Below are 14,364 nucleotides of genomic sequence, written 5' to 3'. Positions count from 1 at the left end.
CACCATAGCATTTGTTCCTTCAGCTACATCTCAGCTCTGGCTTGTATTCCTCCACACAGTCTTCCTCTGTGCCAGAGAGTCAATGCTCTGGGTTCCTCCTGGTAAAGTTTCCTCCAATTGGACCTTCAGACCATGAGTTAGCGTAGCTTTCTTGTTGTTGTTAGTGGTGGGGTGTTTTGATAACTTTTTTTGAGAGAGAGAGAGAGGAACATTGATGTGAGGAGGAGAAACACCAATCGGTTGCCTTCATTACATGCCCTGACTGGGGACCGAACTCCCAACTTGTGTGTATGCCCTGACCAGGAATCAAACCAGCAACCTTTTGGTGCACTGGATGATGCTCCAACCAACTGAGCCACTGAGCAGCCAGGGCATGTTTTATTATTTTTGTTGGTTTCGCTTTACCGCACCACCCCCTTCTTTAAGCTCTGTTTACTTGCACCCACCTTTTGTTAAATCATTAATTTTAAAAGGATTTTAAAAGTATAGGTAATTTTAAAACTTGATATGAGAAATCTTATGATCTTTCATCTAAATTCACCAATTTATTATCTTATTATATTTGTTTTAGCATATTCATACTACATATGGATATATATTTATAAAATTAATTTTTATAAACCATAATACTTTAATGTGTCTTCTTTCTAACAAACATAGTCTTTTACATAACTATACCAAATTTAGGAAATTTAGCATTGAAACAGTGGTCTATAGTTCATATTAATTTTATTTTTCAATTATTCTAATAATGGTGTTTTTTTTATGTTTGAACATTTTTTAAAATAAGACTGTGGGGAAAAAAGCACAGATTCAAAAGTGGAAGGCTGAAAGACTGGAACACATTTTATTTTGGTTTGTAATGATAGAAAGTTAATTTATATCATTGTAGTTGAGTAACTCACCTCTAAATTTGAACAATATTGTGAAAGGTTAGCAAAAAAAAAAAAAAGTGGGGGGGGGAACTCAGCTAAAAGGTCTCTGGGCCAGATTCCCAGCTGCCCCAAAGTGTTTTTCAGAGGGAGCTGCTTCTGCTCAGACCCCTCTGAGGCACACATCCCTGATTGGGGCAGGGTGCTCTTTGCAGCAGTTGTTTTACTCTTGGACCGGCTCTATTGCAGAATACCGTATTGGATTTACTGTTAGGTCTCAAACCCACTTGTGAATGTGCTTTTAGCTCATGGGCCCATGAGTAATCTCTATAATAATAAAAACGTAATATGCTAATTAGATCAGACGTCTTTCCTTCTGGACAAAGCCACAGTGGACAGGGACTGAGGCAGAGGTGACAGAGGCCCCTTTGGCCCTGGTGGTGGGTGGAGGCCGGGGCCAAGGCCCCTTGCACGAATTTTGTGTATCAGGCCTCTAGAATTCATATAAAAGGGATAGCCACAGAAGTCCTTCAGTTATTCATATTTTCTTTTGGAGCTTCACACGTAGTGCCTCAGAAAAGAGTGTCCTCATTCATTCAGTTTTCATTAAATTTCTGCTCCATGCAGAACCATCAGAATGGGCAAGAATGAAAGAAATAGAAAAAATGAAAGAAATAGAAAAAATAAGAATGAAAGAAATAGAAAAAATAACCCTATGAGTTCTAAACTTAAAAGGTATGAGGGTTTTCATTTTCCCTCTGAAACTTAAGAATGAATATAACTTGAATTTAAAAATTCAAAATGTTTTATTGGACAAATACCAGCACAGACTTCTGCTATTTCAAAAGCCTTGCTTGACAGCAGACATCAAAAACTAAGCATGGAACATTTCTCCTGATTCCAGTCGTGATCTCAGAAGCTTTCACAATACAATAAACTAAGAAGTTATTATCAACTGATCAAAGCAGACATCCAGAATAAAACAATTCTCCCATCTCTGATGTAAATTCGAATAAGCAGCATATTGTGAAAATCCTTTGAAGGCTCCAAGTATGAATGAGGTACAAAACCCCAGCCAGATCAGCCTGTAGACTGCTGATTCTGTAGAAAGAATCGCCCAAAGCAGGATTAGACCAGTAACTTCAAAAATATAAACAAAAATACTTTTACTCATGTACCAGGCAGCTTTCTTCTCTCATGTTTAGGGAAATCTGTCACAAGATTGCTTTTACACTTGGGCACTGAAGCAGGATCTGGAAAGGTGCATATAGCCTTTAAAGAACATGATAATGACCCAGCCTTACTCACCAGACTTACTACACAGTGGGTAGAAGAGAGTCCCCAAGTAATATGCAAAATGACCCAGTCAAAACAGATGTAAATAATATCAGAACTCTAAGCCATTCAGCTGAAACCAGCAAAAGTCACTAAGAGGAAGCAGAGTCCCTAGCAGTAATATCTGAGCCATGGTGAAGAATTTTAACTACCAATAAGTTTCATGTGAAAGCAAATAAAGTTTGTTTGTTTTCCCCCATTTTCCTATGTAGGCAGATGTCACCAGATCAGAGGCTGATTAACATTCCAGAGATGACTAATCAACAGAGACAAACTCAAGAGATCTTGGATTTCCCCACGGGGGTAGCATGATTCCATAAGGCTTATGTGGGTGAACAGAAGGAGAACATTTTTATAGGCTTCGCCTCAGGACACTCAAACGAAAATCACATTTCACTGTAGTAATTGCATTTGCAACACAGAAAACAAAAGAAAAGAATGTGACAGGTTGCACATGAAGCAATCTTGCTACCTATAATGTTCTTGTCCTCAAGGTAAATCTAACTAGTCATGCAAATTTCTCACTTCTCACTTGGAAACACACACACACACATACACAAACACACACACACACACACAACCTATATATATTTAAAGCCCCTGAATTAAAAATAAAAATGACAGAAACAAGAAGGAACAATTTTTGAAGCAACAGCATAGTCACTTTGCCAGTGAAAAATGCTATAACTGATAATAGAATAGCATGTAGGCTATTGAATCAGGGCCTTTCCTCCTCAGTAAAAGTAAGTGTACAGTTGTGAGTACATGAAACAGAGTTTATTCTTGCAGCCCCGGCTTCTTACAGAAGATCATCTGGTCTAATTAGCATTTTACACTTTATTATAATAATCTTTATAATAATTATTACCACCTGTGGTAGAAATATACCAAATTTACTTTTTTGGTAATTCTAGATGCCATAAGTATTTTATTTCTTTTTAGAAATTTTTGTAGGAAGTTCTATTTTTAATATTAAGAATTGATATTAATATTAAGAATTGATGGATTCTAGGCAATGGCCAACTGGTAAACTGGTTCTCAAAAAAAAGAAATTGCCTTTATTTGTAGTTTTTTCAGGTTACTATAATTTAAACTCTCCCTCCATGGCCAATGTCATGTCACTACATCAGAAATTTGCAAGACATGCACAGTCGGGTTTAATAGACTAGCTCACACTGGCTCTAGGTCAAGTAAATAGTAGCCAATTATTGGAATGGCCAATTCACTAAATGAAAAAAGCAGCAAATGATTAACTCATCAAATAGTAAATATGTTAAATAACTGATTCACAAGATGGCAAATTTATTAAAAGCCAATTTTCCACAAGGTAAGTTGCAAAATAAATAAATAAATAAATAAATAAATAAATAAGCCATATAATCAATTCCCAAGTGACACTGCTTACAAAACATATCAAATATCTTAAAGAGAAACTAGGACAATTTCTGTGGTCATTGTGTTTTTAGTGGCAAGCAAATGCAGGGGCAAAACAAGATAGGCTTAAAATATAAAAAAAGATAGGCACTTGCACATATGGGAAAACCCATTGGAATATAAAATATGCTACCTGGAATATGTAACACCCATGATACTGACATTTAACCAAACTAGACTCAGAACTATGTAGCTAAAATGCTGAGTGGCAATGAATAATTAAACTTTGAAAAGAAATCCTAATCTGCCGAAACTGGTTTGGCTCAGTGGATAGAGCATCGGCCTGCGGACTCAAGGGTCCCAGGTTCGATTCCGGTCAAGGGCATGTACCTTGGTTGCGGGCACATCCCCAGTAGGGGGTGTGCAAGAGGCAGCTGACCGATGTTTCTCTCTCATCGATGTTTCTAATTCTCTATCCCTCTCTCTCTTCCTCTCTGTAAAAAATCAATAAAATATATTAAAAAAATAAAAAAGAAATCCTAATCAATTTGGCAATAGAATAATTTGCTATTTTAATCAACAAGCAAATCGATTTTTCAGTGAATTATTTTTATTTATTCTTATCATTGTTATTATATTTATGTGTTTTATATCTGACTATCCTGAAACACAGAAACTATGAATAATAGCAGATTTAGTCACTTTTAAAAAATATTTTTTAATTATTTAAATTTATATTGAGAGATAGAGAGGATGAGAGATAGCGAGAGATAGAGAGAGGTAGAGAGAAAGAGAAAGAGGTAGAGAGAAAGAGAGAGAGAGAGAAATATCTGTTGTTCTACTCATTGAGGTCTTGATATAAACTTTCAGCCATTTTTAAGGTCTATTGTCAAATAATTTTATCTAATTATTTTAAATGTAATTCTTCCCATTAGGGATAGAAGAACTAGGAAAATATAGGATATAAATTCTCTGGTTTACAGTCCACTTAGAACTATCTAGGCATGATTTAACTTACATAAATCACTCTGAACACAATTATTAAATACTAGGAGCCCATTGCACGAAGTTTCGTGCAATAGACTTTTCCTTCACCTGGCTGCCGGCACCAGTTATTCGCCAGCAGCAGTTTTTCTCTGGCCACCCGCCGATCAGAGCGCCTCCCGCCAGCGCGATCGGCCACCCCGAGAGGAACTCCCATCGGGAGGCGCTGCGATCCGGTGGTTGGCCAGAGGAAAACTGCTGCTGGCGGAAAACTGGTGCCAGCAGCCACACAATCGGCCACCCCGAGTTCCGCCACCAGCGTCTTCCGCAGCGCCAGCCTAAGCAGTGCTGGCCATTTAAGCCTGAGGGAGGAGCGGGGGTCGGGGACTCACGAGTCCCCGCCCCCCGCTCCTACCGCCAGCCAATCGGCCACCCTGAGTCCCGCCCCCCACACCTCCAGCCGGCCCAATCGTGGGCGTAGTGGAGTGATGGTAATTTGCATATTACCATTTTATTAGGTACTAGAGGCCTGGTGCACGAAATTCGTGCACGGAGGTGGGTTGTCCCTCAGCCCAGCTTGTACCCTCTCCAATCTGGGATCCCTCTCACAATCCAGGACTGCTGGCTCCCAACTGCTTGCCTGCCTGCCTTCCTGATTGCCCCTAACTGCTTCTGCCTGCCAGCCTGGTCACCCCCTAACCACTCTGCTGCCAGCCTGTTTGCCCCCAACTTCCCTCTCCTGCTGGCCATCTTGTGGTGGCCATCTTGTGTCCACATGGGGGCAGGATCTTTGACCACATGGGGGCAGCTATATTGTGTGTTGCAGTGATGATCAATCTGCATAGTACTCTTTTATTAGACAGGATAGAGGCCTGGTACAGGGGTGGGGGCCAGCTGGTTTGCCCTGAAGGGTGTTCCTGATCAGGGTGGGGTTCCCTTGGGACGTGGGGTGGCCTGAGTGAGGGGCCTGTGGTGGTTTGTAGGCGGGCCATGCCCCCTGGCAATGCAAGCAGAGGCCCTGGTATCTGGAATTTATTTTCCTTCTACAATTGAAACTTTGTAGCCTGGAGCGGAGCCAAGCCTAGGGCTCCCTCTGAGGCCCGCAGACATTTGTGTTGTGTCCCGGCCAGGGTGTGTGGAAAGCTTTGCTTCCCCTGTTGCCGGCAGCAACCCTGGCCTGCTCTCTCAAGCTCCATTCTGCCGCCATTTGTTTGAATTTGTTTACTTTCTATAATTGAAACTTTGTAGCTTGAGTGGAGGCTTAGGCCTGCAATGGCTGGCAGAAAGCTTGGCTTCCTCTGTTACCTAGGAAACCTTGCTCTCTGTGGCTGTAGCCATCTTGGTTTGGGTTAATTTGCATACTTGCTCTGATTGGATTGTGGGCGTGGCTTGTGGGTGTGTTAGAGGTATGGTCAATTTGCATATTTGTCTATTATTAGATAGGACTAGCTTTCCCGTTGCAGGAAAAATCCTGCAATAGGATTTCCTGCTGCACTCTACCCGGCCTCCGTTCCTCCCTTGTTCGCCTGCCTCACCTTCTCCTCCAGCCTGCCCGCATTTCCCTTCGGCCCCGGCCCCGCCTCCGCTCCGCCTTTATCACCGCCTCACCTTCTCCTCCAGCCCGCCCCGTTTCCCTTCGCCCCGGCCCCGCCTCCGCTCCGCCTCCGCTCCGCCTTTATCACCGCCTCACCTTCTCCTCCAGCCCACCCACGTTTCGCTTCGCCCCCGGCCCCGCCTCCGCCCCGCCCTTGTCCCCTGCCCCGCCTTCTCCTCCAACCCGCCCGCGTTTCCCTTCGGCCCCGGCCCCGCCTCCGCTCCGCCCTTGCTGCCCGCCCCGCCTTCTCCTCCAGCCTGCCCGCGTTTCCCTTCGGCCCCGGCCCCGCCTCCGCTCCGCCCTTGCTGCCCGCCCCGCCTTCTCCAGCCTGCCCGCGTTTCCCTTTGCCCCCGGCCCCGCCTCCGCCCCGCCCTTGTCCCCCGCCCCGCCTTCTCCTCCAGCCCGCCCGCGTTTCCCTTCGCCCCCGGCCCCGCCTCCGCCCCGCCCTTATCCTCCCCCCCCACCCCCCCCCGCTTGCTTGCTTCTTCGAAGCTTTACTCCCTTCTGCAGCTCTTGACTTCTTTGGACGCTGTCTTGATATGCAAATTAGCCGCCATCTTTGTTGGGGCAATTTGCATACTTGTCCTGATTGGTTGGTGGGCGTGGCTTGGCTGGTGGGCGTGGCTTAGGTGTAGCGAAGGTGCGGTCAATTTGCATATTTGTCTATTATTAGATTAGATGATAGTCTGTCTAATCTCTATCCCTAATTCCCTGTCAGTGGCCATCTGTAGTTTTTCTGTAATACAGGTTTATGCTTTCATCTACTTGCAAGCTTAAACACACCCTCAGCTCAACACCTACACTGTACTTTCTTCTCAGCTTAATTAGTCTCAGGAAATGGCACATTAGAAACTATCTTAGAAGTATACATACTGAGAGATCTGAAACAAACTTCAGCATGTCATTTAATTTAAATTGAATTTTATTGGTGATGAAACTACATTCCAAATAAGTGAAGTGATTTACAGAAAGTAATAGGGAAGTGACTTTATTCATCAGAATTTCACTATGGATAGAATATTTATGCTCATTTTCTATAGCTCCACTCAAAAAAAAAAAATGAACTCTGTTTTTTTATCCTCTTGAATCATGCTTCGTCTTGTTACTTGATCTGACAAATAGACTAAGAAAGGAGTTGTGTTGTGTAAGTTCTAGAGCCTAGGATTCACAAGCCCTTCAGATTCTGCCGTTTCCCTCTTATTGCCTTGAGCACACCAGGTAAGAAAGGCCACTTAGCCAGCTGGAGGATGAGAGACCACAGGAAGGAGAATCAGGACCAGCACCAACTTCCCAACATAGCCGCGGGGCCATCCTGGCTGGTCCAGACCAGCTGAATGAAGCAGCATGGAATGAGCCTAGATGAAGCAGCAAAGTAATTAGCAACTAGCCTTTGGAATTGTGAGAATTAATAGATTCCCATTTTTTTAAGTCACTATTTTGAGCTGGTGTGGTGTATAGCTAAGGTGACCAGACGTCCCGCTTTTGGCGGGACAGTCCTGTTTTTTAACAATTTGTCCCGCGTCCCGCGGCGTTTTAAAAAAGTCCCAATTTTTGGAAAGAATGCACGACAAGCTAGGGAACGGCGGGAGAACGGGAAGGGAATATACAGTTTTCAGCGGCCATGTGGTTATTTAGCCAGGATATGAGTTTTATATTATTTTTGTTAATTTTATAATGTTAAACTTTAATAATAACAAATAATTGTTGAGAACTGATTATCGAGAACTGCTTATCAAAGTTCACATTGTTGATCAGTTGTTAGAATTCGTCCACCATTGTTTGGACTTAATGAACAATGGCATTTTTTGGGATTGGCAATGATGAAAACATTTTGTAACTGTCTCTCAGACGATACACATCGTACTGCCTGCTAGTAAGCTAGTTAAACAAGTGATGTCATTACAAATCAGCTATTCAGATAATTTAGGTAAGTAATTTATTTATTTATTTTATAAATACATAAATTTTCTTGAATTTAGCAGACAGTACTCATATTATTTATATTTTATAGTGGCGGCAAAAAGTCTAGTGCCGGCCTTGAAAGTGACACTTATGACTTACATTACGGCAAGTTCAGAGGAAAAATAATACAAGTTAGTATTGTTATTATTTAGAAAGAAAGATAGGATTAAAATTAAAATAATTTTTAAATTATAGTTACTTTATAACAATCAAATCAATTTAATTTATAAACTAACAATAAAATATGTTCATGTAATTATGTACCTACTTACTGTGTTTTTAAGCAATATGTACATAATAATTTATAATATAATTTTAAATTATTTTTTTTAGATTTTTAACATAATGAGTAAGAAAAGAGGATGCAAATTCAACGATGACCTAAGAAGTGAATTTCCTTTTATTAAAAAAACCAAAAGTGATTACATGGTAAAATGTGAGAAATGTAATGGTGAATTTTCTATTTCGCATGGCGGGAAGAATGATATTTCAAAGCACTTGGAGACACAGAAACATAAAAGATATTTAGATACTGCTGCATCTTCCTCCAAAATACAGGAATTTTTTCGGAAAACAACTTATGGAGACGAAGAAAAGAAATTAGCATTAGCAGAAGGACTTATGTCTTTTCATGCTATTAATCACAATCATTCCTTCAAATCTATGGACTGTACATCACAAGTTGTCAAAAACTTATTCAACAAAAAATTTGCCTGTGCTAGAACAAAATCCGAGGCAATTGTGTGTAATGTGCTTTCCCCATATACGTTTTCAGAATTAAACAAAAATCTAGAAAAACTTAATTTTATATCCATATATTCTGATGCATCTAATCATAAGGATATAAAGTTATTTCCAACCATTATTAGATTTTTTTGATTCAGAAACTGGAATAAAAATTAGAATTTTAGATTTCGTTTCTTTGCCCGGCGAAACTTCTGAAATAATTTTCAGTTCCATTATTAATATTTTGGAAAAAAAAACAATTTAAAACATAAAATGATTGCATATTGTGCAGACAGCACAAACGCAAATTTTGGAGGGAAAGCGAGAAGAGGTACAAATAATATTTTTTATAAATTAAACAAAAACCTTAATAAAAATATTATTGGTGTTGGTTGTGCAGCGCACATAATACATAACGCCATTCAAACAACTGCTGACTTGTTGCCCATAGATGTGGAAAATATTGTTATTAAAATATATTCTTATTTCTACATATACACTGTGCACATTGAAATGCTTAAAGAATTTTGTGAAACTGTGGAAGTCGAATATCAGAAAATACTTGGATACAGTAAAACGTGCTGGTTAGCTCTTTTGCCAGCTGCGAAAGAATTTTGAAAATATACAATCCTTTGAAATCCTACTTTCTATCACAGGATAAATGTCCTAGAATTTTAGAAGAGTTTTTTGAAAAAGAGTCTTCAAAAATTTGGCTAGAGTTTGTATACAATCAAGCAGCTCTTTTTCAAAACACTATAAAACTTATTGAAGGTGACAAAATTTTGGTAATCGAAGTAGCAAATGAAGTTAATAATTTAAAATGTCAGTGTCAAGAGCGGTTAGAAAATAATTTTCTTCCATTAACTATCCGTAATAGTATAAGCCAGCTAGAAGAACAAGGTGCAATAAATCATGCAGATATCATGAATCACGTCAAAAAGTTCTATAGTAACTGCATAGATTATTTAGAAGAGTGGACGGTACATTACAATGATATTGAACATTTTCATTGGGTTACATTAAAACAAGAACTTAATTGGAATGATGTGCAAATATCATTCGATCATATTACTCAAAATTTCCCATATAGTAATATTTCCGAAAATGATCTTTTTAATGAGGTATCATTATTAAAAAAAATATATTGATAAGGAAAAGGTTAAATCTTGGGCATCAGCAAAAATCACAATAGAGAACAAATGGTTAGAAATATTTCATCATTTTGAAACAAACCATGTTCCATACAATAATGCACCAAAAATTGTGGAATACACACTGTCCTTACCAGGAACTAATGCTGCGACTGAGTGCGTTTTTTCTACGGTAAATAAAGTGTGGACATCAGAAAAATCACAATTAAGTGTTGAGACTTTGAAAGCCATTTTATGTGTGAAATATAATTTAACAAATTCTTGTGAAAAATTTCATGACCGTTTAAACAACGACAGCAATCTACTAAAAAATATTCACTCAAATGAGAAATATGCCAAAGAATAAAATAATACTATACATAATTTTTTTATTTATTATATTGGTAAATTGTACTTAAGTTGAAATTTAAAAATATATATATTACAATACTATTTTTGCATTCTATGAAAATTTTTGTTGCTCCATATAGACCAAATTTTTAATCAAGAACCCCCCCCCCCCGCACCCCCCCCCCCCCCCCCCCCGGCAATGGTGTCCCGCTTTACCAATGTTAAAATCTGGTCACCTTATGCATAGCAGTTAACTGATTTTCCAAAATAAGGACATTTCAGGTGGCCTATAAAAATATGTACAAATGTTCAAAAGCAAGGCAAACAATTTAGAATATCAAGATGAAGAAAACAGTAAAGGTAGTAAGAAAAAAAGATGTGTATAGGTAGAGAAAAATATAGACTCATATCCAGGCATATGGTTAACAGTGGCCTAAACAAAAGCATATGAGCTACTCAAGAGAAGTCAGAGGCACCTGAGAGATGCCATTCCATGAAGAAGGGACACTAGACCTCATGAATGTTGGAAAACCATTCTTCCTGGGGTTCTCACATTTCTTCATGTTTTACTAAAAGGGGCACTGCCTTTGTTTTGGACTATCTTTTCAAAACTGTTTATATAGTGAAGAGCTTTGGAAGATAGAGGCAATATCCTCTTAGAGGAGCAAAGAAACACTTGCTTACAATGAGTATAAATACTCAGTTTCCTTAAACGCAGGTTTCCATTTCTGTAAGACAACCCACACTGTGTGCAGAAATCATCTGCTCCTCTGAACTGAGGCTAAGGAAACCAGTGTCAAACATGCTGATGCTGGGTGCTTTCGGTCCTGTGAGTAATAAAGTCATTTGTTTCTAACCCAGGAATCTTGTGTCATCTCTAAGTATCCATGAAACTCCAGCAGGCAAGCTTGTTAGCTTGTAAAAAGAAAAGAAACCTCAAATATTTTGTAGTTTTAACAATGAGATCTTCTAAGTCCTGGCTGGGTGCTTGGTTGGGTTGGTTTATAGCATTGTCCTGATATGCCAAGGTTGCAGGTTTGATGCTCAATCAGGGCACATACAAGAAGCAACCAATGAATGCATAAATAAGTAGAACAACAAATCTCCCTCTCTCCCTCTCTCTCTCTCTCTTTCTCTTTCTCTCTCTGTTTCTCTCTCTCCCCCTCAAGTTAAAAAAAAAAAAACACACAAAAAATGAATCCAAACAAACATACAATGAAGTCTTCCAAAACATCCTATCCAATAAAGAGCTAATATGCTAATTAGACCAGACTGCAGAACGACCTTCCAGAACAACCTTCTGGAATGACCAGTGGGCAGGGCTGTGGGGCAGAGAGGCAGCCAGAGCCACGAGGCAGCTGGGCTGTGAGGGCCGAGCCCCTTGCACAATTTCATGCATCGGGCCTCTAGTATTTATCATAAACACCAAAGTAAAGTTGTTTGTCTTGGGAAGTGTGTTTATGTATCATCCATTATTAAGAAAAGGGGGAGAAAATAATATAGATTACTGAACCCCATAGTTAGTATTGTGTTTTATTATGCATAGTAGGAAATGTTATGATAAATACTTACCAAAATGCTAATAAATGGTAATAGTTTAATTCATTATTCCTTTCATGCTTTGTAATTTGTAATAAGAGAAAATGCCTTAATCCAAATAATAAACAACCCATGGGTAACTGCAGGATTAAGCAAATGAATGAGAAAATATTTTATGGCAGAGATTTCAGACTTCCCACAGTTCACATGCTTCAGCCAGCTGTTTATCTCAGCTGCAATATGGTAAAAAGTTAAGAACTTGGCTTTGAAGTTAAAGAGACCAAGTCCAATTGTGATTGAAGAGCTTCTAAGTTGTGCAACTTTGGGCAAGTGATATAGTTTTATTAGTTTCAGTTGCTTATCTTTAAAAAGGTGATAAATTGTTAAATGTAATGACACAAATCTGACTGCATTATTTTGAGTATTAGAAAAATTTGTGGTTTATTTTACATATTCAAATAACTCAGTAAATGACAGCTTCCATTATCATTTCACAAATAGGTATTACTGGTTCTTTTTGGCAAAAATGTACAGAGGCCCATGGCTTCTAGTTTATCTCAGTTTACCAAAGTGGGGAGCACACAGGACATAACTGTGGAGCACAAAGTGACTTCATCATTAGATAGTCGCTCCAGGAGGACATGAATTCTGCCCTACACTCAGGCATTAGGGCAATGCCTAGCACACAGAAGACACTCAGTAAATATTTACTGAATGAAATAGTAAATAAATGGCCTGGATACTTTGGATTTTAATTCCAGGAGTTCTGAGAGCAAAATTAGAAGATAAGATTCAAATAAACCTATGATGGATATCACTGAATTCGTGCCCCTATGACAGCCATGGTGGCACAAGGTTGTCCTGGGGCACAAGAAAGTAGGAGTTACCTCTGAGGTAGAAGTACTGGTGGGGAATAGTATAGATTGCAGCACAATCAGAGGAAGGACCTTTCTGTAGTTCATAATTGCCAAAGGCCTGGGTTACGCATCTATAGTAATGGGATGGAGGCCACAGAGGAATTGGAACTCAGATGTCTCTTAGGTATACCTGAACACAAAATAAAGACAGATCATAACTCAGAAATTAAAAAAGTTATTCTTTTTTAAATATTTTTATTGATTTTAGAGAAAGATAGAAACATGAATCAGCTGCCTCCTGCACACCCCCCAAATGGGGATTGAGCATGCATGTCGGGCATGTACCCTGACCAGAAATTGAACTGGTGACCTCATGGTTCATGGGTCGACACTCAACCACACCAGCCAGGCAAACTTTATTATTTTTTACAAAAGGAAAATAAATAGTATTTTTGTTATGTTTAAGAAACATAAACTTATTTGGTTAAAAAATGAAGGGAAAAAATGAAAGAAAGAAAAGAAAGAAAGAAAGAAAGAAAGAAAGAAAGAAAGAAAGAAAGAAAGAAAGAAAGAAAGAAAGAAAGAGAGAGAGAGAGAGAGAGAGAGAGAGAGAGAGAGAGAGAGAAAGAAAGGAAGGAAGGAAGGAAGGAAGGAAGGAAGGAAGGAAGGAAGGAAGGAAGGAAGGAAGGGGGGAGAGGAGAGGAGAGGAGAGGAGAGGAGAGGAGAGGAGAGGAGAGGAGAGGAAACCGGGCCCTAAATCAAGAAAAAAATTAAGAGGAAAGAAGAAAATAAGAGTTATAAACTTCACCATCTTGAGATAAAGTCTCTTGAGGATCACTGAATTTTAAAGCTCAGAATGCTTATCTACTCGAAATCCTGTTTTTACAAATGAAGAAAGAGAAGCTGGGAGAGGCTATTACTTTCACAAAGTCATATTCCAGTTCACTATCCATATATTTTTTTTAATATATTTTATTGATTTTTTACAGAGAGGAAGAGAGAGGGATAGAGAGTTAGAAACATTGATGAGAGAGAAACATCGATCAGCTGCCTCTTGCACACCCCCTACTGGGGATGTGCCCGCAACCAAGGTACATGCCCTTGACCGGAATCGAACCTGGGACCCTTGAGTCCGCAGGCCGACGCTCTATCCACTGAGCCAAACCAGTTTCGGCCACTATCCATATATTGATGACTAAGGAAATAACTGAAAGAAAATTGTACTTACCAGAAATGCGTCTCCAGCTGCTGCCTGGGTTCCTCCTGTATGCTAATCAGTTAGCATTGATCCAAAACTGTTCAGGCCAAAAACATTTTCCAGAGCTGAGAGTCCCAGTGATTTTGATTTTTAAATATCAAAGTTAAAAATAACCTTTATAGAACTTCACACAGGAGTAAAACCCTTCACATTTGGCACCTTCCAGGCAAGCACGGTCTTCGCAGAACTCCAGCTCTGTGCCGCAGCACCGACATTCCTGCCAGATTAAATGCAACACAATGAACAGAAAAAACAAGTCTGGAAACACTTTTTTGTCCTCGTAAAATGGAGAAAAATTAGAACCAGGAAGTCATCAAGTGTATTTAATTTGGATCCAGTCATCATGTTTGGAAAGCCATGCTATTTGAAATCATATTGCCTC

The sequence above is a fragment of the Eptesicus fuscus genome, chromosome 11 (assembly GCF_027574615.1).
Source record: "Eptesicus fuscus isolate TK198812 chromosome 11, DD_ASM_mEF_20220401, whole genome shotgun sequence".
NCBI classification, from domain to species: Eukaryota; Metazoa; Chordata; class Mammalia; order Chiroptera; family Vespertilionidae; genus Eptesicus; species Eptesicus fuscus.
The sequence above is the reverse complement of the archived record's forward strand: the minus strand, read 5'-3'. Positions refer to the sequence as shown.